This window comes from Chlorocebus sabaeus, chromosome 3 (genome assembly GCF_047675955.1).
Source record: "Chlorocebus sabaeus isolate Y175 chromosome 3, mChlSab1.0.hap1, whole genome shotgun sequence".
NCBI lineage: Eukaryota > Metazoa > Chordata > Mammalia > Primates > Cercopithecidae > Chlorocebus > Chlorocebus sabaeus.
Genome location: NC_132906.1, coordinates 9,574,737 through 9,600,081, shown reverse-complemented (window position 1 = coordinate 9,600,081; position 25,345 = coordinate 9,574,737). Strand labels below are relative to the sequence as shown.

The following is a 25,345-nucleotide window of genomic DNA, read 5'->3' as shown; positions in this document are numbered from 1 at the left end:
AGGCAGGTGGTTCATTTAAGGTCAAGAGTTCAAGACTAGCGTGGCCAACATGGTGAAACCCCGTCTCTACTAAAAATACAAAAAATTAGCTGGGTGTAATGGTGCATGCCTGTAATCCCAGCTATTGGGAGGCTGAGACAGGAGAATTGCTTGAACCCGGGAGGCGGAGGTTGTAGTGAGCCAAGATCTTGCCATTGTACTCCAGCCTGGACAGCAGAGTGAGGCTTTGTCTTTGTCTCAAAAAAAAAAAAAAAAAGGCTCTTCCTCCTTTTCTAACCTGCTTCCTGCCTTAGTCCACCTTTGTCGTAGTCTGTTCAGGCTGCTCCAACAAAATACTTTATACTGGGTGATTTATACACAGCAGACATTTATTGCTCACAGTTCTGTAGGCTGGGAAGCGCAAGATCAGGATGTGGCAGATTCAGTGTCTGGTGAGTGCTCACTCTCTGCTTCCAACATGGTGCCTTCGTGGTGTGTCCTCACATGGTGGAAAGGCCAAAGAGGCCACCTCAGGTGCTCATCCCATTCATGAGGGCTCCACCCTCAAACCCAGATTACCTCCTAAAGCCCCAGATTCTTAATACTGTTGCATTGGGGATTAAGATTTCAACATACGAATTTGAGGAGACACAGAAGTTCAGATCATTTCAACCTTGAATTTCATCCTTGAACAGCATTGAACGGCTTGTCATTTCTTTGCTCACGTCTGACTTTCACATCTTACAGCTGCATGTGCAGTATGGTAGCCACTACCTGCGTGTGACTATTTAAATTTAAGCCGGGCGTGGTGACTCACACCTGTAATCCCAGCACTTTGCGGGGAGGCCAAGACAGGTGGATCACTTGAGCCCAGGAGTTTAGACTAGCTTGGGCTTAAATTTAAAATTCAGCCTCTCAGTTGTGCTAGCTACATTCCAAATACTCAGTGGCCATATGTGCTAGCAGCTACACCTTATTGGACAGTGCAGATATCGAACACTTCCATCATAGAAAGTGCTGTTGGACAGTGCTACCTTACAGCCCTTTGTTCCAAGTAATCTCTATTTCATTTATAATCAGATTCAGAGACCAGCCTGAGTAACCAACCTAAGTACTCTCTGATTACTTAGGGTGGTCTCCTCTCATTGCCCACCTCTCTCCTTTCGTATCTATTTAAAGCATTCTTCTTCAACATTTATATCAGGTGCAAGAAGCATTTTCAGCCAGTCCTGCTCATTCCCAATTTCAGGGTTCTAGTCCTCGAGTCTGTCTTTTTTTTTTTTTTTTTTTTTTTTTTTTTGAGACAGAGTCTCACTCTGTTGCCCAGCCTAGAGTGCAGTGGCACAATCTTGGCTCACGGCAACCTCTGCCTCCCAGGTTCAAGTGACTCTCGTGCCTCAGCCTCCTGAGTAGCTGGGATTACAGGTGTGTACCACCATTACCAGCTAATTTTTTGCATTTTTAGTAGAGATGGGGTTTCCCTGTGTTGCCCAGGTTGGTTTCAAACTCCTGGGCTCAAGTGATCTTCCTGCCTCAGCCTCCCAAAGTGCTGGGATTACAGGCATGAGCCACCATGCACGGCCTCTGTCATTTTGGCATTGTGCGTTTATTATTGACACTTCACTGTGTGAAAATTTAGGTTTACATATATGTCTTCTCTTCTGACCGTACACTTTTGAAATTTCACGTCCTAAGTATTTCTTTAGTCCATCTACTTCACTCTAAATATAGTGGTACAGGCTTAGGAGTTAAGCAGGATTCATTTTGAATTCTAGCCCCTCCACTTACAATATTTGTGACCTTAGACAGCTTTAATCTTGTTGAACCTTAGTTTCCTAATGCATAAAATAAGAATGGTAGGCTGGGTGCGGTGGCTCACATCTGTAATCCCAGCACTTTGGGAGGCTGAGGCGGGTGGATCACCTGAGGTTGGGAGTTCAAGACCAACCTGACCAACGTGGAGAAGCCCCATCTCTACTAAAAATACAAAATTAGCTGGGCATGGTGGCACTTGCCTGTAATCCCTGCTGCTCGGGAGGCTGAGGCTGGAGAATCACTTAAACCTGGGAGGCAGAGGCCACGGTGAGCCAAGATCGTGCCATTGCACTCCAGCCTGGGCAATAAGAGCAAGACTCGGTCTCAAAAAAAAAAAAAAAAAAAAGGTATACTAGGCAAAACTAGGCATTCAGCTTTACAATTAGAGGCCGGCCATGTATATCATCAGAATACAATAGTAAATGTTATTTATTTTTATCATTTTTTTTTAAATGGAGTCTTGCTCTGTCACCCAGGCTGGAGTGCAGTGGCATGATGTCGGCTCACTGCCACCTCTGCCTCCTGGGTTCAAGCGATTCTCCTGCCTCAGCCTCCTAAGTAGCTGGGACTACAGGCATGAGCCATCATACCCACCTAATTTCTGCATTTTTAGTAGAGACAGGGTTTCACCATGTTGGCCAGGCTCGTCTCAAACTCTTGACCTCAAGTGATCTACCCGCCTTGGCCTCCCAGAGTGCTGGGATTACAGGCATGAGCCACCGTGCCTGGCCTAATTGTGTTTAATCTTCTATTTCTAATGCTTTCATTTTACTCTTTTGACTCAACTTTAAGACCTTTTGTATCCAAGCACTATCTTAACGTCAAACCTTTTAACCATGCAGCTTCCCATTATTCTGTTCCCCCTCCTGCCCCGCACAGAGGAAGATTTCTTTACTGTTCCATTAACATCTCACGCTCGGCCCTGTCTCCTAGTTTTTACATATGTTGTATCCCCGATCAGGAACTCGTTTCCCCTGTTCTACATGATCCACCTGCCTATCCTTCGGGATCCAACCCAGATCTCATCTCTTTCATGAAGTTTTTCCTGATTATTTTAATTTTCAGAATCTAACTATTCTGTGCCTCATAATTTACAAATTATGTTATCTTTGCTTGAGTGCGTATGTGTAATTATACATTATCTTTCTGTGTTGCTATGTAATATTTTTAACATTTTGGTTTGTTGTTTTCTATTATTTGTGTTAATGTTATTTTGTAAGAATAGATGGAATAGATATTATGCTTTTTATTTACTCTTTGGCAGGGCTGAGCACATGATAAATCTTCAATAAATGTTTGTTTCTTAAATAATATGATAAATAGACTGGCAGACATGCATGACAGCATATGATGGTAATTTTTACAGGAATTTGTTTTGCTCATAAATTTGTTCACTGCTGATTGATTCATTTTGCATAGTTTGGAGAAGAGCCTTCCATTCTCACATTTGCTTCTTTTCAAGAGATTAGTCATTATGTATTGAGCTTCTAGAAGGAGTGTTGTAATAGACACAGTAGCTCCCTCATTACCAGTTTGTTCCTCAGAAATACCTCTCTGTTATTCTTTTTCCAGACTCTTCAAGATAAAAGGAAATCCTATGATGATGTTGTTGCTAATGATGGGGTGATATAAGAATTTGTTAATTATAATAGCCCTATGAGAATAAGTAGTTCATTTGCTTGGCTATTCTGTAGTGTGTGAGCATCACACCTTAGTATTTAGCATTGTAATGACTATATTAGGAAATATAAAAGATATACCTGTACCTCAAAGAACGTTCTCGTAGATGTAAATCCAAGTTATTTAATAAATCACTAAAAATACTGTGAATCTTGGTTAAAGACCCCACTAATCTTATTCATACACACACTTGAGAAATTCAGAAAGCTAAATATTTCTGCTGGGTGTGGTGGCAGGGACCTGTAGTCCCAGCTACTTGGCAGGCTGAGGCAGGAGAATTGCTTGAGGCCAGGATGCTGTAGCATGCGGTGGTCAGGTCTGCAAATAGCCACTGCACTCCAGCCTGGGTAACATAGTGAGACTTCATTTCTTAAAAAAGAAAGATGACTACTTCTGATTTAAAATTCCAACTTGGATGGTAAACTTTTAGCCATGGCACAGCTGAAAATTTTATTACTATGTAAGATGGGAAAATCCCTTGCCACATACTGTATTTGTAAAGTTATGAGATTATGATTTCTTTGACACCAGTACTGATTTAGCGGTTGTTTTTACAAAGAAATAGTCCTGAGGGAGCACAAGAGGAAGCCCTAGTTTTAATCAAGTAGAGAAGTTATATTATTTATTGTTGGTCTCTGTTTAAAAAATAACAATCCTACAAAGTAAAGTTTTTAAAGAAAATAAATATTACATTTTAATTATAATAACTAGGGAGAAAAGAATTCTTCATAAATTTACAGCAACAAATATTTGGGGAACAAACATGTATTCAATATACAAGAATGATAGTATTAGTTACTGAGGGAGGTAGGGATAGGTTTGGGAGGGAAAGTCACAAGGTATATTTTGAACACATTAAGTTTGAGATGTCTATTAAAAGTCCAAATGGATGAGTCAAGTAGATCAATTAAGAAATCACAGGGAAAAGATTGGGTTATAATAGTTATTTCAGCCAGGTGCAGTGGGCTTATGCCTGTAATCCCAGCACTTTGAGAGGCTGAGGTGGGCAGATCACCTGAGGTCAGGAGTTCGAGACCAGCCTGGCCACATGGTAAAACCCCGTCTCTACTAAAATGGAAAAATTATCTGGCCATGGTGACGCACACCTGTAATCCCAGCTACTCAGGAAACTGAGGCAGGAAAATTGCTTGAGCCTAGGAGATGGAGCTTGTAGTGAGCCGAGATCGCACCACTGCACTCCAACCTGGGCGACAGAGTGAGACTCCATCTCAAAAAAAAAAAAAAAATAGTGATTTCAGTGTTTCAATAGATAGTATCTAAAGTAATGGGACTGACATCGCCCAGGAGCAGTACAGTAAGGGGGAAGAAAATCTAGGTTCAGTCTTTGTTAATGTTCTTAACATTTAGAGGTCAGATAAAGAGAAGCCGATAGAAGAACTGGCTAAAAATGTAGGAGGAAAATAATAGGGTTTCTTAAAAGTTGAGAGTGTTTCAAGGAGGCTATCATCAGCTGTGTTAAAGACTGAGTAATTAGCCAGGCATAGCTGGGCATGCCTGTAGTCCCAGCTGAGGTGGAAGGATCTCTTGAACTCAGGGAGGTTAAGGCTGCAGTGAGCTATGATCACACCACTGCATTCCAGCCTGAGTGACAGAGCAAGACCCAGTCTCTTGAAAAATAAAAAATAAAAAAAATTAGAAAACAGGAAGTGTCTGCTGGATTTGGCAACATGAACGTCATTGATGGCCTTCATAAAAGCAGTTTTAGTGGAGAGTACTGAGAACCGATGCCAGATTGGAGTGGGCTAAAGATAAGTGGATCAAGAGGAAACAGACAACTCCTGAGAAGTTTTGTGGTCAAGAGGAAAGAAATGGGCCAGGGGTTGGAAACCGCAGTGACAGGACAGTTTTTCCCCTTAGTCTGGGCTTGTAGATCGTATAGAGCCTGTTTACATACGTGTGTTCATGGGAGTGAGCTAGCAGTTAGTCATAAAGCTGCAGACATCAGAGCTTTGTGATGTTAGAAAAGCTATTTATACTTTTTTAAGTCCCTGCAGAATCAACTGTGTACTTTTTCTTTTTTCTTTCCTTTTTTTTTTTTCTTTTGAGTTGCAGTCTCCGTTACCCAGGTTGGAGTTCAATCTTGGCTGACTGCAGCCTCCACCTCCCGGGTTCAAGCGATTCTCCCCACTTAGCCTCCCGAGTAGCTGGGATTGCGGGCATGCACCACCACTCCTGGCTTATTTTGTATTTTGCATTTTTCACCATGTTAGCCAGGCTGTTCTCGAACTCCTGACCTTAAGTGATCTGCCTACCTTGGCCTCCTAAAGTGCTGGGGTTACAGGCATGAACCACCACGCCCAGCCCCTGTACTTTTCTTTATACTGGATTTAACATTTCAACAATGCATTGGGTTTTTTTGTTTGTTTGTTTTGTTTTCTGTCTTTTGTGTTTTTTTTTTGAAACTGGGTCTCTGTCACTCAGGGCTGGAGTGCAGTGGCGCGGACTATCCAGGGCTCACTGCAGTCTCTACCTGCCAGGCTCAGGTGACCCTCCCACCTTAGCTTCCTGAGTAGCTGGGACTACAGGTGCATGCCACCATGCCTGGCTTTTTTTTTTTTTTTTTTTTTTTTTGAGACAAGGCATCATTCTATAGCCCAGGATAGAGTGCAGTGATGCAATCACGGCTCATTGCAGCCTCAGTCTCCCGGAGTCAAGCAGTCCTCCCACCTCTCAGCCTCCTGAGTATCTGGGACTATAGATGTCTGCTATTATACCCAGCTAATTTTTGTATTTTTTATAGAGATGGGGTTTTGCCATGCTGGCCAGGCTGGTCTCAAATTCCTGGTGTCAAGTGATCCTCCCTCCTCGGACTTCCACTATGCTAGGATTACAGGCGGGAACCACTGCACCCAGCCTGGATTGCTTTTTATTAGTGAAAAAGAGTTCAGTGTATTCTGTCTAGTGATTAATACATATTGCTTGACAAAATTGTGTTAATTGTAAGCATTTTTAGAAGCTACCTGGGTGCTAAAATAATGTAAGAATTCTGGCTGACCAAAACAGTAAATATTTAATGTAAATAATTAGAAAATACCTACAAAAATCAGTAATAATTACATTTCAAAGTGTTCATTTTGCTGAGAAAATGAAATTATATAAGTAAAATGTGTCATAGCTAGTCAATAAACAAATTTTTATTAAGTACTTGGTATGTTCCAGAAACTATCTTAGGTGCTGATGACACAGGAATGAAACAGTCTCTGCCCTCAAGGAATGCTGATATTTTAGGAGGTTGGGGAAGGACAACAAGCACATACTAAGGAAATGTTTATGTACTGAAATGTACTATGAAGAAAATAAAATGGAATGATGTAGCAGAGAATGACTGGGATAAATACTTTTGCTAAGTAGTCAAGAAAAGCTTCTTTGAGCTCAGATTATGTAATGGGTGGAGGAGATTCAAGTCAGAGAAAAGAAAAAGTGCGCGTGTTCTGAGGCAGGATTGTGTTGGCTGGTAAAAGGAAGATAAAAAGGTCTTGTGGCTGAAAGATGGAGTAATCTGGGAATAGAATGGAAGGAGCTATTCATAGAGTTAGTTGGCATGAGATTATTTGATTCTTGTTGATTAGGGTAAAGAAGTTGGATTTGAGTTTATTATTTTATTTTATTTCTTTTCCTTTCTACTTTCTCTCTCTCCTTTTCCTTTCCTTCTTTCTTTTTGTTCATTCATTCATTCGTTCGTTCTTTTTTTTTTTTCTTCTTTAGAGACAAGGTCTCACTCTCTCCAGACCGGAGCACAGTGGTGCTGTCATAGCTCACTGGAGCCTCAAATTCCTAGGTACAAGTGATCCTCCTCCCTCAGCTTCTCAAGTAGTTAAGACTGGACTGAGGATTTCTTCTTTTTTTCTTTCTTTCTTTTTTTTTTTTTGAGACAGTCTCGCCCTCTCTGTCGCCAGGCTGGAGTGCAGTGGTGCGATCTTGGCTCACTGCAACCTTCACCTCCCGGATTTAAGCAATTCACCTGCCTTAGCCTCCCGAGTACCTGGGACTACAGGTGCGTGCCACCACGCCCAGCTAATTTTTGTATTTTTAGTAGAGACGAGGGTTTCACCATGCTGGCCAGGATGGTCTCGATCTCTTGACTTCGTGATCTGCCTGCCTTGGCCTCCCAAAGTGATGGGATTACAGGCGTGAGCCACCTTGCCCCGCCTCTTTTTTTTTTTTTTCAGACCGGGTCTCACTTCATCCAGGCTAAAGTGTAGTGGCATAATCACAGCTCACTGCTGCCTTGACCTCCAGGGCTCAAGTGATCCTCCCAACTCAGCCTCCTGAGTAGTTGGGACTACAGGTGCGCCACCATGCCCAGCTAATTATTGTATTTTTTGTATAGATGGAGTTTCACCATGTTGTCTAAGCTGGTGTCGAGCTCCTGGCCTCAAGGGAGCCTCCCATCTTGGCCTCCCAAAGTGCTGAGATTACCGGCATGAACCATCACACCTGGCCAGGTTTTTCTCTTAATGTGAATTCATTGAAGGGTTGAATCAAGGAAGGGGCATGATTAGATTTATGCTTAGACAGATCAGTCAGGGTTAGGCAGGGTGGCTCACACCGGTAATCCTATCACTTTGGGAGGTTGAGGTGGGAGGATCCTTTGAAGCCAGGAGTTCAAGACCAGCCAAGGCAACATGGCAAGACCCTGTCTCTACAAAAAAATTAAAAAAAAAAATAGATCCGTATGGACGCTGTGTGGAATGGAAGTGAGAAGACTCATTCAAAGTCATCTACAGTAGTACAGGTGAGAGATTATGAGAATTCAGACGAAAGTTGTAGCCGCAGAGATGGTAGGATATGTGTTAGATTCAGGTTATATTTGGGAGTCAATGCTGAGAGGATGTACTGGTGGGTTGGATGTGGGGTGCTGATGGATTGCATATGGGGTGTAGGGGAAATAGAATCATCAAATTCAGCAGAAACATTTGTTAAATACCTGTCCTTATGTACGATAATATTAGATAACAAATATACCAATTGATTTAAAACAGCTATGCCCCTTCTTCTTGGACTGTAATTTTTCATCACGTCTTCCCATTTTGGTGGATGGTTTTTTTTTTTTTTTAAGACGGAGTCTCGCTCTGTTAACCAGGCTGGAATGCAGTGGCGCCATCTCGGCTCACTGCAACCTCCAACTCCTGGGTTCAAGCCATTCTCCTGCCTCAGACTCCCAAGTAGCTGGGACTACAGGCACCCGCCACCATGCCCGGCTAATTTTTTGTATTTTTAGTAGAGACGGGGTTTCACCATGTCAGCCAAGATAGTCTGGATCTCCTAACCTCGTGATCCGCCCACTTTGGCCTCCCAAAAGTGTTGGGATTACACGCATGAGCCAGGTGGATGTTTTTTAAACCACCTAAATGGTATCCTAATTTTCATTCTAGCTTTTAAAATAATGTGTTTTAAAATAATTTTGAAAGATTTTGATTGCAAAATGAAAGAAACAAAGATAAGTTGTACTAATTCCAATGAAATATGGAGGCCATGGTTTTAGCACCATTCCTGGATCTCCTCTTGCTTAAATGTCCAGCTCCTGGCACATGGAAACATCCCACATTAGAGCTTCCTGAGGTCTGAATCACCCCATTTCTTTGACTGTGTCTTGTTTTGCTACCTTCCTGATGCTGAGTTCAGTTTTAGTGTCCATTTGTTCACCCTTAGCTCTATTTTCCGATTATATTCTGTTTGCCTTCTCTACCATGATACAGTGATTCTGTCAGATAATCATAAACCACTTCCTTCAGAAAGTCCTGGGACACTTTTACTTCCATATCTCCCTACCTTCCCAGAAAGTCTTGAGACTTACTGAAGAACGCAGTCTTTACCAAGGAGAACCAGGTATCAAAGCATGGTTACTAAAGATGAAATACAGAGCTGAGCACTTGTTCACAAGGGGAAATGGACTCAAAACTTTTCCTGCAGAAAATTCTGACTTTGCCTGCAGGTGTCTCCCTCCTCGTTAAGATGGCCTTCTATCAAAGCAAGAGTCCTGATTGGGAACCCCCATTTCTATTATATTAATAGATGAACAGCTTTACCACCTGCTGGTCTAACTTCTAATACTTGTGGTTCTATTCTTAATCAGCAATATAGAATACTTGTACACTCCAAGGATCAGCAAACTTTCTGTAAAAGGTCAGATGATAAGTATTTTAGTCTTTGTTAGCCATATGACCCCTGTCCCAACCACCCAGCTCTGCTGCTGTAGTGCAGAAGCAGCCATTGACAGTGTGAAAATGAATGGAAATGACTGTATTCTAATAAAACTTTACAAAAATGAGCAGCAGGCAGGATTCAGCCCGTGGGCCATTGTTTGCTATCCCCTTCTCTAGCCTTTGTTAGACAAACTGTTAGTCTGTTCAGCTATCATCAAAAGCTGGGCTGAGAAAAGTGCTACTTATGGAATATGGTAAGAAGGGCCCACTGTATGCAATGGATCTAGAGCAGATTATGGATCTACTCCTCTAAGTAATCTAAGTTATAAGAATCACTTTCTGGATCTGATTCCCTCTTTTGCGTTAATTTTTTTTTCTTTTCTTTTTGTATTAGGCAGGTAGACCTACTGCTATAAGTCTACTTTGTCTATAGTAGAAATGCCAAATAGGTTGGCATGGTGGCTCATGCGTATAATCCCACCTCTTTGGCAAGAGGTTTGCTTGAGCGCAGGACTTCAAGGTTATAGTGAACTATGATGCACTCCAGCCTAGGTGACAGAGTGAGACGCTGTCCCAAAAAGAAAATGCCCAATAGGAAGAATGGCCTCCTATAGCTGCTGATTTCAAGGAAAGGGTGTCTCAATTCTAATGACCAATGGGGATTAGCCACACGGAAAAATACAGGCAGTGGATAAAGACAAGCTATTGAGCAAGACACGATAGAAATTCTCAAAAAGGCTTATCTTTGCTCTTTCTTGCCTCATTGTGTGTCGTTCTAGTCTCTAATTTTATTCAACTAATAGTTATTAAATGTCTATTATGTGCAAGGCATGGTGCTATGCATTGTCTCCTGAGAATATCCTTCTATTAGAAAAAAAATGCCTGATATAAATGATTGGTGTCTGTTTTCCTGCCATATATGGTCCATTCCCTGGCATGTAGGAGATGCTCAATAAATATTTGTGGCTAAATTAATATCTCACATTATGAATCAATAAATTCCTTTTTTTTTTTTTTTTTGGTAAATTGCTGTCTTGTGAATTCCATTATCATGCATCAGTGGATGAGTTTATAAATAAAACAAGCCATAGCTGCTATCCAACCGTGAGCCTAAGGTGATTCCAAATAGCCTGGGATGTCTAATGATTTTAACAAGATTACTAAGTATCTTTTCCTTTCTCATAGTGCCACATCCAGCACTTTAAATTAAATAAATACAATATAGGGATTTAGGAGAAAAGAAGTAAGGGCTAATATGAGGGTTAGAAACAGGCAACTGTTTGGCGACTAACAAAGCAGAACTTATATTTCTTTTTGATCACCTACTAAGTTCTTGTTTCTGATGTTGCACTAGAACTTTTTAAATGGAAATACTGTGAAATTGTAGTTATTTATATTTACAGATGCAAAACTGAATCAGAGATTAAGTAATTTATTTGAGGGAAGCCCTGGTTTTCTCACTGTCTCTTTGTATCAGAAATAAAGTTGTGGTTTAGGAGACTGATAGTCCGGTGTCCTATTTCTTTTGTCATAAGTAAGATGATATATTCACTTGTATTATTTTTCATTTTCTCCCAATTGAGCCACTTCACTGTTGTACCAGATGAACATGACTTTGTAAGTAAGTCTTCATTCATTTTAAACAGTAGTCATTTTTTATTTCACTGTAATCTGTCTTATGCCAGCAATGACCTCTTAACCCGTTAGTATCAACTATCAATGTAAGCACGTTTGACTGAAGAAACTAACATTTTTTAACTCTCTTACATGCCAGGTACCATGTTACCATTATCATTGCTAAGATTTATTGAATAAATACTGAGTGCCAGGCATTTACATTCATTCTCTTATATATTCCTCACAATACTCTGTGAGGAAGATGCTATTACTGTCCTTAGGGTGACTTCAGTGACGAAACTAAAACTTGTGGGTAAGGTTAAATGTTTTGTAAAGTATCAGAGCAAGCTATGGTATGAACTCAGGGTATCTAACAAATTTATTTTTCACATCATTTAACCTTCCCAAAATGCTTCATGGTAGACTTATATTATAGTTGAGGTTATTATGAAAATAATAAATTGTACTAAACTAAGAAATGACGATATGTAGTGTTTTCCAAGCCTCTTTTAAAACCACGCTGTACAATGGAACATGCATTTTACATTTCAGCCCAATACACCTGTACATGTGTGTGTTACAGAGACAAAAATTGTGCCCTGTGATTTTTTACTATTCTCTTTTTCATAATGGATCGTGACCTATAGCGTGAAAAGTGATGATATAATGTGATTCTGTCCTCAGTATATATTCTTAGTGTGACAGTATATTACACAATAAGCCAGTTTTTTTCTCACTTTTTCTAGCCATTCTATTCATTAACTTATTTAAAAACTACAAACATATTGAGTGTTGTTTTTTTTTTAATTTTTTTTTTTTTATTATACTTTGAGTTCTAGGGTACATGTGCATAACGTGCAGGTTTGTTACATATGTATACTTGTGCCATGTTGCTGTGCTGCAGCCATCAACTCGTCAGCACCCATCAACTCGTCATTTACATCAGGTATAACTCCCAGTGCAATCCCTCCCCCCTCCCCCCTGAGTGTTTATTATGTCTCAGGTACAGTTTAGTTCCCAGGACATACAAAGACGAGAATGATTCCATCCTTGCCCTTGGATTCAAATGGGCAAGACAGACAAAACTGTAATAAGTTGTGGTAAGTACTGTGCTATCTGTATGTGCTGTGGGAACACAGAGGAGCAAGCAGGTGATTCTCCTAGTGGATGTCTAAGAAAGGCTTCGTAAAGGAGTGACTTCTGAAATAGGTCATATGGAATGAATGAGACTATCCCAGGCATAAGAGAGAAGGGCATACCTTACAGAGCGAACTGCATATGCAGAGTGAGGGAGGTTTGAAAGCGTTGAACTTGTTCCAGCAACAGTAAGAAAGAAGTTTAGCATAGCAAGCATATAGGTGTATATAGAGAAGTGAGGTGGAGCCCATTGAAGACCTAGGCACCTTGCTAAGGAGGTTAGAGTTTCTTCTTATATGGTGAGAAACCTAGAGAGGTTCTGAATCTGGGATATGTAAGATAGGATATTTGTGCTTTAGGATGACCATTCTATCGGCTATTTAAAGGATGTTGTGGAGAAAAGAGAGATTAGAGTTAGGAAATCCTTTGCATTGCTTCAAATGGGAAATAAGGACTTCAACTAAGACAGGAGTGATGGATATGGAAAAGATGGTCTAGATTCCAGAGTTCAGTTCCATTCAGTTTGTGAAACGTTTACTGACATTTACCATATAGCAGGCTGCTAAACACTGTGATACAAAAAAAAAAAAAAAAAAAAAAAAAAAAAAAAACAAGAACTGATCTCTGATCTTGAGTTTTCTGTCTAGTGGGGAACAAAGACACACCAACAGGTCACTTCAGTATGATAATGGTTAAGTGTCAGGAATAAAGGCTTGCAAAAGGTATGAAAGGAGCAAAGATGGGTTCATAACCCACACTAAGGTTCATAAAGGCTTCCTGGGAGAGAAACGTCCAAGCAGAATTGAGGAGAATGAATGGGAGCTGGCCAAGGGAAGCAAAGGGCAAGGATGTGGCAGACGGAGGGCTGGGGAGAGTCTGCCTGAGGGTCAGGGAACTACCAGGAACTGCACGGAGTCTCATGGTGTTGACCTCCATGTGGATGAGGAGTGACATGAAGGAGCCTGAAGTTGGAGTGGAAAGTTCACCTGTGTTCCCGTATTGGAACTTGTGGATTCATATGGAACCTCTAAGAAATGCTAAGGAAGCTTGGACTTTATCCTGTTGATGGTGGAGAGCCCACTAAAGTGTTTTAAAACATGAGGATGATGTGGGCAGCCTTGTGGCTTAGGTGGCTTATTCTGGTAACGGATGAGATAATAGTAGCTCACTTTCGTTGAATGCTTATAATGTGCCAAGCTGTGTTGGAAGCATTATGCATGTATCGCCTTGTTGAAACAATCCTGCAATTATTAGCCTTATTTCACAGGAAGGTTACTGACACACAGAGAGATTAAGTAACTTGCTCAAATTTACACAGGCAGCGCCAGAATGAGGACTTAATCCCCAGTGATCTGACTGTAACCCACAGTGATACTTCTGGGTAGGTAGATGTGAGAGAGTGGCTGGACTCTAAGGAAAAGAGGATCATGAGCTACCTTGCGGTAACAGAGAGGAGGTCACTGATGAGTCAGTTTGGGCTGCCACAGCAAAATACCACAGACTGGGCGGCGCAAGCAACAGAAATTTTCTCACAGCTGCGGAGGCTGGAAATCCTCCAGGTCCTATCAGGATTGGGTTCTGGTGAGGACGCTTTTCTGGGCTATGTATGGCTTTTTTTTTTTTTTTTTTTTTTTTAAGAGACTGGGTCTCTGTCACCCAGGCTGGGGCACAGTGACGTGATCACAGCTTGCTGCAGCCTCAAATTCCTGGGCTCAAGCCATCTTCCTGCCTCAGCCTCCTGAGGAGCTGGGACCACAGGTGTGTACCATCATGTCTGACTATTTTATTTTCTTGTAGAGCTGGGGTCTCACTGTATTGCCCAGGCTGGTCTCAGACTCCTGGCCTCAAGTGATCCTCCCGACTCGGCCTCCCAGAATACTGGGATTACAGGTGTGAGCCCCTGTGCCCAGCTCTAGTCTCTTCTTGTAAGGACAGTGATCCTATCAGATCAGGGCTCCACCTTTGACCTCACTGAACCTTAATTACTCCTTAGAGGTCACATCTCTAAATCTAGTCACATCAGGGATTAGGACATACGAATTTGGCGGGACACAAATATTCAGTCCATGACAGCGACAATTCTGGAGAATATTTGGAGATAAAATCTGCATAAGTTGGTAATCGATTTGATGTGGGGAGTGAGGTGGAAGGAGGAGTTTAGGATGTCTCTTAGGCTTCTCACCAAGACGCAGAGGAGGGGCTGGCCTGGGGGGAGAATGAACAGCAGTTCGGTTGAGGTTACTGTGGCTCAGCACTTGGAAAGCTTCCAGGAGATAGTTGCGATGCGGATGTGAAGAGAGGCAGCGATGTGTGTGGATGGCAGTGGAGGCCACAGGCTGGGTCACATCACCTAGGGAAGACATGTAGAGTGAAAAGACATGTAGGACTGCCAAGGTGGAAAAATATTTACGAGGCAAGCAGAAGAAAGCAAAGGGAGACTTAAGAAATAACATCCCTTTATCCCTGAACCTAAAGGAAGAGAGAATTCGAAGCAATAGGGAGTGGTTGACGCATTCTGCGGCCTCTTTGTATCAGATTGTATTCTTAGGTGAGAAAAGGGAACAGGCTTAGAATCATAGCTTTTTATTGCCCAATAGGACCAAAGAGATGATTCTATGATTCCTTATTCTACACACAAGGAAGCTGAAGCCCTGCAAAGCCTTGTGATTTGTCTCTTTCATGGTAGAAACAGGACTAGAATTTAGGTCTCCTAAGCCATTTGACTTCAATCCAGTGCTTTTTACAATGTATCAAATAAAATCCACCATTGTGGAGTTTGAAAATTGGGTCTATGTTATAAAAAAAAATTACACTAAATGGAGAAAGAAGCATTCAAGTCTTATTTGTATATGCATTTGGGGAGAGGAGGACATAGTACAGTATAGAAAATGCCAAAGACTTTGTCTAAGAGGAGAGAATACCAGTGTTGACCTTGAATGGTGATGATGAGGTTGACTAGTGGAAGAGGGCCTAGAGACAGGGATTCTGTCCTTACCATATTCACAGTGGAAATGGCATGTTACCAGTGGCTCCTGTTGTGCCCTGAGCACACTTAAAACGAATTTCTTTTTAGAGACAGGGTCTCACTCTCTTGCTCAGGCTGAGTGCAGTTGCACAATCATAGCTTACTGCAGCCTCAAACTCCTGAGCTCAAGGGATCCGCCTGCCTCAGCCCCTGGAATAGGTGGACTACAGGCGGGCGTCACCATGCCCCTGAGCACACATTTGTAAATGTGACTCCTTCTTATGTTTTTTTCCTATCATTGACTAACCCCACATTAGATATATAGCAGTACTATATTATTAGAAAATTTAAGTCAGTACCTTATTACAGGCTTGAAGCTGACGAACTTCATTACTTGGAGAGAGGAGTGGGTTCTTTTATAGGATTTCAAAATTGCCTTCAGCTGCGGAGACTCCCTTACGTGAAAATTTCTGTAAGTAACAGACAGTTTATCTTAGAATTCAGTTAATGGAGTATATATTGAGTATCTACTATAAATGAACCGCAATGTTAAGCACTTCAGGAGGTATTAATGGATTGAACAGAGTCCCTATGTGAGACATGTATGGCTTGTTGCTAGAGTGAAGGAACATCATATGAACCTTTAGACTCACAAATATTTTAATGGGGTCAGTGTAGTCAATGGGGCCAGTACATTCAGTACTTGCTGAAGATATGAGCTGACTTCGAGCTATATTTATCACTTTCAAATTTAAAAAAAAACAAACTAAAGCAAGTTTAACCACCATCATGGTTTATATGTTAATTGCTGTCTTGTTTTTACTAGCTGAATAAGCATGAACTTAACGCAATATAAAAGGCTACTATTTTTTCATTTTATAACTTTATGGCATGAAAACGTATATATGCTGATATTTAAAATAAACATATGCACACCATGCGGATACTTTTACTCGGAGTTTATATTTTTGGCATATTTTAATGTATCAATTAATATAGAATTATACAGAATAACTGATTCCCCAACAGACACATCTTTAGTACCAGGCCATTAATAGAATTTTTGTGTAGTATATGCATACTACAAAGAGTACATTCTATGGAAAATAAACCAAGCTAGATTCCTAGATTCCTAGCATGGTTTATTTAATGCAAGTATTAAATTAAAAAGTCTGGTTAGCATGCAGTTAGCATCATAAAAAGAATTTCCACATACGACTATGTTAGTATACATTTCTGCATTAAGGACAGCCCTCTACAAAATTACGAAGTATGTAGGTATCTTGGCACAACCCATAACATTTTTTATTCCAAATATTAGAACTCTTACCACTGAAGGCATTTCATGAAAAGTTTGATCCATAATTCTGCACTAGTGAAGACTTTCAGTAGAATAGGCACCTTATTACATTCATCTTTATTTTCCTATTTCCTAGCAGGGTCATGGAAATTAGCATGTTCTCAGTGAAAGTTTATTAAATGAATGCTTTCTGCTGAAAGTAAACATTAAGAAGAAATTTTCACCATCAATTATGTTACCATAGTGCTATTATCACAAGAGAATTCATTTAGCACCCATTTATTGAACATCATCTGTCTGTAGACAGTGTGTTAGCACTAGGAATATAAAACTTAATAAGACCAGCCTTTAAGCAGTGGGATTGGGGAACAGTGGATGGAAGAGGCAAAAGAACTTCAAACAGCTGTGATAAAGGGGAAAGATAGTAATGCTATCACGGAAATATCTACAAACAAGATAGTGTTATGCTGTTAGAAAAATACAGAGTGCTGTGGGAGCCCAGAAGAGAAATTAATTCCAGTTGGAGGTAGGAGTGTTTGTCAAGATTTCACATGTTAAGTGGCTTTTGAGTTAAACTTTGAATATCTCACTGGCATCTTGGGCATCTCTAATCCACTATGTCCATATGTGTATTCATAATTTATTCATCATTTTCCCCTTCCGTTCATCCCCAGCCTGCATGTCTGATATTCGTGAACATGATTACTGATACTGCCGTTCACCCCGGGTCCTTCCTTTTAGAAAATGCTAGATTAGGCCGGGTGTGGTGGCTCACACCTGTAATCCCAGCACTTTGGGAGGCTGAGTTGAGTAGATCACTTGAAACCAGGAGTTCCAGATCAGCCTCAGCAACATGGTGAAACCTCGTCTCTACAAAAAATACCAAAAAAAATTAGCCAGGCATGTTGGCTCATGCCTGTGGTCCCTACTACTTGGGAAGCTGAGGTGGGAGGATCACCTGAGCCCGTAAGGTTGAGGCTGCAGTGAGCCATGATTGTGCCCTTGCACTCCCACCTGGGTGGCACAGTAAGACCCTTTCCCCAAAAAAAACAAAAAAGAAAGAAAGAAAATAAGAAAATGCTAGATTCATTTGACTCCTTTTCTTTCTCCTCCAATATTTATTTGGTCACTGTAGTTATGTGAAGTTTTGAATAATTTCCTTTTTTTTTACAATTTATATGGTTTGTACATAATGAAAAGCTTATCAAAAGTGTTTGAGTATATCAGTCTACTAATCAAATATTTTTAACATTTTTAAATTATACACAGAAATGTCCTATTTTGAAACAATTCACTCGTTTTTTTCACATTAAAAAGTTCAATTTTGATTTTGAAAAATCAGAAAATCATAAAGTACTATAGAGAAGCTATCCTGGTATACAATTATGACAGTATTTTTTATTTTACATGATACTGTCCTTCTAAGAATGTATTTCTGTTAATTTGTCCTTATCACTACAGAACCCTAAAATTGTAGCACTACTGTAGTGTTTCTAGAGAGTAATACGTTTCTGCTGCCATTTGGAGGAGCCTGCATCACAGAGTAATGAGTTGAGTCTGACTTACAAAGATACCTCCTTTGAAATTCAGACCCCCCCAGAAGAATTTTCAGTCAAATTCCTATAATTAATGAATTGTGTCTTCTAGATTCCTTTAAGTACTACATCTGATGGAAGTTACAATTGTAACTTAATTATTTTGTAGAGATTCTGATGGTGTGCTTATACCACTGAAACAAAAGATATTCTGAAAACTGAAAGTGAAACTGTCAGCCCTTGGCATCTGTAGTTAACAGACTACTTGAGTTTTGTTGCTAGATATCTAGATAATTGTGAGAATAAGCCAAGAGTGTGGGAGGCTTGCTTTGCTCTTCTAATGAAATGGCTTAAGTTTTGCCAAAATCCATGAAGGGTAATCACGGTTTCTTTTAATCTCAAGTTTTAAATAATACCCACAAATAACTTATTCTTTCGAGTGGTCTTTGGAATTAGAGAAAGCAGAAATATATTAAAATGTATTTCATTCACTTTTTTCCTGATCCTTACACCAGAGTCACGGACTCACTAAGAATTAGCAAAGTTCATTGGTAAGAGATTTACCCTTCTGATATCTTGCTCTGGTGAAATACTGGAAAAATGTCTTAAGAAGTAAAAGGCAGATGTGAGAGTTAAAGGAAATTTCAGTCAATTGGCAGAGTTATGTTAAAATAATCCTACCATGATCATGAAGTCTTGAATTCTAATTTTGCCTTTGCTGGTATAATCCTAATTAGATATTTTACTTGATTTTTGGATTTTCATAATAAATAACCCAGCTTCTGTCAACAAAATGAAGACTTTGCATTTAGAATTGCCTTCAAAATGCAATCAATTCCAATGTCATTACAAAAAGTAATTGAACGGTCTCTAAAAGCTACGTTGAACATTTATCTCTGAGATGTCCTTGCATTCTATTGCAGTTATTTTCCGACATGTACGGGGGAAGAAAAGTATTTCCTACTTTGATCATTTATCAACACATTTGCCCTAATACCCGTGAACAGTCCCACCTCTGCCTGGCATTGTTTTATACTTGCTGTCGTCACGTTCATTCTTCAAGTTTTAACTCAAAGTCAGTTCTTTGAAGTCGTGCTTACTCTCCCATCATAAACTTGCAAAATTAGGCCTGAAGCTATTTTATTTCCTCTCAAGTAATATCTGCTATTCAGGTATATGTCAACCCAGAAACAGCCTCAGGTGTAGTCTTAGGGTGTAGACAGCTGAGTTTATGCTACACTACATTTACTAAAAGCAAATATAAACATACTAATCCATTAAATTATTTTAATATAGATAAACTCATTAAAATTGTAGGAATGTAAATATTAACTCTTAGGATACTATAAAAATATAAAGTAATGCTTCTAAAATACCTCTACTCTTCATTTGTTAAGACTCCTTAATCCTGGACTATTTTCATTGTCTGCTTAGGTAATCTTAGTTTTCTGTAGACTCAAATAGATTTAAATGTTTTTTTGTAAACCTGCTTGTGGCTTCAAAACCACTGGGCACTATGCCAGCTATTAAAAGTAGATTTTTATTCTACAGCTTCATTGTCCATAATAAAACTTGGCCATTTAGGATGGGTGTGGTGGCTCACGCCTGTAATCCCAGCACTTTGGGAGGCTGAGGCGGGCAGATCACAAGGTCAGGAGTTTGAGACCAGCCTGGCCAGCATGGTGAAACCTCATCTCTACTAAAAATTAAAAAATTAGCCGGGCATGGTGGTGCACGCCTGTAGTCCCAGCTACTTGGGAGGCTGAGGCAGGAGAATCACTTGAGCCCGGGAGGCGGAGGTTGCAGTGAGTGAAGATGGCGCCATTGCACTCCAGCCGGGCAACAGAGCGAGACTCCGTCTCAAAAAAAAAAAAAAGCCATTTTTTACTAATGCTGGAAGAGGGCTTTCTCACACTCATATTACTTTTTTAAGTTGTCAAACTTTCTACATTGTTTTTTGTCTTACCAAAATCAAAATAAAACAATACAGATTAAAATGACTAGATATATCAAACATTTCCTTGTGATTGTGCATTCCTAATCAGAATAAGATTTTCCACCTTCTAGCTACTCTTATTCTTTTAAATTTGAATTTATGAAAATATATATAATGAATGCACACATTTATTCATGAGCCTGACTTTTGAACATGACTATTTTTAAAAGGCCTATGATACTATTTTTTGAGAATTGATTTATGTGAAAAATCTTACAAGAATATGAAAATGAAAGCACATTAGGTAATATATTTAGAGAATTGCCTTTATTTAAGAAGAAGGAATTGCATGAAATTAGAACTCCCCCAGAAAATACAGAATATAGAACCATCATCTCTGTGGAGTACGGCCCTTATCTATTTAATGGTGTATTGGTAGAGTGCTTAACACGGGGGCACAAAAAGATGGCCATTTAATAATAGCTTTTAATAACCGGGAGATGAACTTCCTTTGATATGAAGAAGTAACCAAAATTGTGCTTTTATTCTCATTGTTCCTAAGGGTGTAGGAAGCAGAGCATTTAATACAGTGCTTAAATAAGAAAGCTGCACACGAAATCAGAAGTGCACCATGTAGAAAGATGATTACATGAAGGATATGTAAGTAGACCCCTATGTGTCAGCGTGTGGATGCAGATTGATAAACACTTACTGAAATTGCTTGTCAGAAAGCTAAGTGATCATAAAGATGCAGAGTTTCAAGGTGAAAAAGTCATCTTAGACTAAGTAAAATGAGAATCCAGTTATGCATTAAGACAGTTTTGCAATACCTAAAAGTTTTCACTAGCATTTGGAAATTCGTAAGTGAATTTTGTAGAGAATGAGAACTTGAATCATTATTACTTTCTTTCTTTCTTTTTTTTTTTTTTTTTTTAATAGAGAAAAGGTCTTGCTATGTTGACCAGGCTGGGCTTAAACTCCTGGCCTCAAGTGATCCACCCATCTTGGCCTTCCAAAGTGCTGAGAGTAACAGGGATGAGCCATTAGTGTACTTGTTTAAGCAGAGCGAGGCTTCCAGGCAATGCCTCAGACTTCTTTTTCCCTCCTACTCTTTCGTGAGTCATCACAACCAGTGTGCTGTCCTTCAGTTACAAAGAAATCACTGTTGACCCATCAAGGGGGAATGCACTGGGTTTGTAATAATCTGTTCTGCTTTCTCTCGTCTACCTCCTACCAAAGCCCATGCCTTTACAAACTTCTAGGCAGACTAGGGAACTGTTGCTGCTGGCTGTAGATCAGGATTGGCATCACCAGACCTAGAGATAAAATGCATGACCTTTAGCCTCATGAACACAAGCACTGATTCAGGTGGTAAAGTATTTACATTTGGTTTTGGTGTCTTAAAGTCTTCTTATTTACATATTTTATCTAATCTTCCCACCTCTACAGTTTTCTGCTGCCTAGTAACTTACACTTTCTGCTCTTGGTCCATGAGAGCGCACTCTGGGAAAGGTAATATAGGAAAGAAGTTGACGTGATTAAGAGCAGGGGCTTTGGAAATCAGACTCAGTAGCTCGAGGCCTGGTTCTGCCACTGAGTAAATATGTCATCTCAGACGTATTTATATGTCTCATAAAGTGAGGCATTTATGAACATCGTTTTCTCAGTGTTCTCATCTATAAAATGGGGATAATGCATACCTCCCAGAATCCTGTAGAGGTTAAACAAGGTAATGTATTTAAGGTGCCTAGTACACTGCCTAGCATATGCAAATGCATATTAGATAGCCAAAATGAAAAAGGAACTAGGCTTGTTTACACTAAGACTGGTGCGTTTAACACAAGGATAATGTCTTATCCCACAAAAATTCACTTTTTTGACAGAATATAAAGACATAATCTCTAGTTGTGGAATAAGAAATAGTACACAGTTGGTGGAAAGAGGCCATGTTTGAAATGGGCCTGACCCAGGACTTTTATAATCATATACTCATAGGTACATGCCTGTGTTGCTTAATGCAGAGCTACAGACCTTTAACAACTTCTTTTTGCTGCCTAAGACTTGGCTCTGTCCTAGGATGAAGGAGTCTAGCTCTTTTGCCCAGGCTGGAGTGCAGTGGCATTCACTACAACCCCCACCTCCCGGGTTCAAGCGATTCTTCTGCCTCAGCCTCCTGAGTAGCTGGGATTACAGGTGCACACCACCATGCCCAACTAATTTTTATTTTTAATAGAGACAGGGTTTCACCATGTTGGCCTGGTTGGTCTCCAACTCCTGACCTCAAGTGATCTGCCCGTCTTGCCCTCCCAAAGTGCTGGTGTTACAGGTCTGAGCCACCGCACCTGGCCCTATTATTATTTTTTTGTACTGTGTATTAGAGTCCTAATACTACCAGTGCCATAACAAATGACATACAAACTTGGTGGCTTAAAACAACAGAAATTGATTCTTCACAGTCCTGGAGGCCAGAAGTTCTGGAGGCTCTGAGGGAGAAACCATCCCATACCTCTCTCCTGCGTTCTGGTTGTAGACAGTCCTTGGCACTCCTTGACTTGTAACTGCATCTATGCTTCCCGCTTCGTAAGGCCCTCCCCTCTGTGTCTGTCTCACAGTTCCCTGTACCTTTCTTTTGTAAGGACAAATGTCATTGGATTTAGGGTCCATCCTAAATCAGGATGATCTTATCTAAGATTCTTTATTACATTTGCAAAGACCTTTTTTTCTTTTCTCCCGAGAGAGGGAGTCTCACTCTGTCACCCAGGTGGAGTGCAGTGACACGATCATAGCTCACTGCAGCCTTGAACTCGTTGGGCTTGAGCAATCCTTCTGCCTCAGCCTCTCAAGTAGCTGGAACTTCAGGTGCATGCCACCACACCTAGCTAATTTTTTATTGTTTATAGAGACAGGGGTCTCAATATGCTGCCTGGGCTGGTCTTGAACTCCTGGGCTCCAGCGATCCTCCCACCTTGGCCTGTCAAAGTTCTGGGACTACAGGTGCACACCACTGCACCTGGCCCCATTTTTCCAGATAAGGTCACATCCACAGGTTCCAGGTTAACACATGGACATATCTTTTGGGGGGGGGGGGGGGCCACCATTTGGCCCACTACACACTAGGTAAGAGAAGAACCGGAATCTGGAAGAATGGGAGGATGAGCTGTATAGGAAACGGTACATCCTGGAAGATTCCATCCGGGGGGAACACTAGAGCTTCACTGCCCGTACGTTGTCATGGGACCATTGAAATTAATTTTCTAGGTACAATTAAGCACCTGCCCAATGGGCGAGTCTTCATCTTTAGCTGCAGGAACACAGCAGTTGGGATTTGCCCGATTGTCTTTTTCAAGTGTGTCGATGCTATTTAGTTCCCAGGGTTTGCTAACTATATTTGGATAAAGAGCAAGCAGGGGAGCTAAAAGTACCTTCATGTAGTGTGGGCCTGGGAGCCGTGATGGAGTGTTCTAACAAGAAAGCTGTAGAAGATTTCAGCAGCTATCAGTATGTTAGTCCCTCAATTGCCTCACCACCACTACCTTCTTTTCAGCAGGCATTTACTGGGCCTCAAGCGTGTGTGATTAGAAATTTGGTTAACAGGCTGGGCGCAGTGGTTCATGCCTGTAATCCCAGCACTTTGGGAGGCCGAGGCGGGCGGATCACGAGGTCAGGAGTTCAAGACTAGCCTGGCCAACATGGTGAAACCCAGCCTTTACTAAAACTACAAAAAAATTAGCTGGGTGTGGGGGTGCACACCTCTAATCCCAGCTACTCGGGAGACTGAGGCAGGAGAATTGCTTGAACCAGTACCCAGGAGGCGGAGCTTGCAGTGAACCAAGATCATGCCACTGCACTCCAGCCTGGCGACAGAGTGAGACTCAGTCTCAAGAAAAAAAAAAGAAAGAAATTTGGTTAACAAGTGAAATCAGTGGTTAACGAGTTTTAAAATAAGGTTATATTCTGGACATTTTTGGTTTTTCTTTGAATGGAGCACTGGAAATTGACTACGGGGGTTGAGAAAGGAAAGATTAAAGAAATCATCTAATTTTATTCACCACAGTAGTTTGACTTGTGACCACAGAAAGAACAGTGCTAATACTAGGGCAATTTGCCTGAGACTTGGAACTAGTAACTCTACCTAAAATGGTTTGAAATGGTAGTTAGTTCAAGAAAAATCTAGAGTGGTGGAGAGCTGTGACTTCAGGATAAATTTTTCTACCAACTTGCATAGCAAGCTGCCCACCAAAGCAGTGAGTATTGCACACATTTTTTGAAATCAAAACTCGTGTTCATCAAATCTCTAAACCAAGATATCCTCCACGTTGGTTACTTCATGATTCCTTTTCGCATCTATGGTTCTTCTCACACTTTCTATTTAGGTGATGTTTAATTAGCCCATTATTTCATATATTTCATCACTGCTTACCTTTTAAGGCGCTTTAATTGATTTTTATAAAGATCAAAATTTTGAGGAAGCCAGTGACATGATCTAAATGCTGACTTGGGTGGGTACAATCTCTTTGTTATATAGAATAACTTCTCGTTGTCATGGTAAGAAGAGATGAGAATTAAATGCATGGTTTCAAGGAGAAAAATTTGTGGGTATAAACTGGATCAAGATATCATTGCTTCAGAGCAAGGGTCAGCAGACCCAGCCCCCTGCCTGTTTCTGTATGGCCTACAGGCTAAAAAGGCTTGTCACACTTTAAAAGGTGGGGAAAAAATCAAAAGAAGAATATTTCATGACACATGAAAAGTTTATGAAATTCAAATTTCAGGGTCCACAAATAAAGTTTTATTGGAACACACCTATTCATGTATGGATTGTGGAGGGCTGCTTTTGCCCTACAGTGGCAGAGTTTATAGTTGGAACAGAAACCATATGGGGCCCAGAAACTCAAAAACATCTGCCCTCTGGCCCCTTGCAGAAAAAGTTGGCTGACCTCTGCTGTAGAGCCTGTGTCTGATACAATTGCTGATTTTTGAACCTTAGTACTGTATAATGAGAACTTGAGTGTGTCCCCTCAAGTTCCAGTTTCACCTGAGGAAAGTAGCGACTCACTGTATCAAGTATGAATGGCAAAACCACAATTACTTTTGCACCAAGCTTACTAGCAGCCACGCTTCCCTTCCGCGCGCCAGGGGTGGAGTGCAAGCCCTTGTCAGCTGGGCGATGCTCCGTGGTACTCAGAAAATGGCCCATAACCAAACGGGCCAGGC

General features: G+C 40.7%; 1 protein-coding gene across 2 annotated transcripts in view; it reads left to right on the top strand.

Moving 5' to 3' along the window:
- The window catches only part of HMGB1 (high mobility group box 1), a 154,982-nt gene that overhangs the window by 25,928 nt on the left and 103,709 nt on the right, over nucleotides 1–25,345 (top strand). The window lies entirely within an intron of this gene.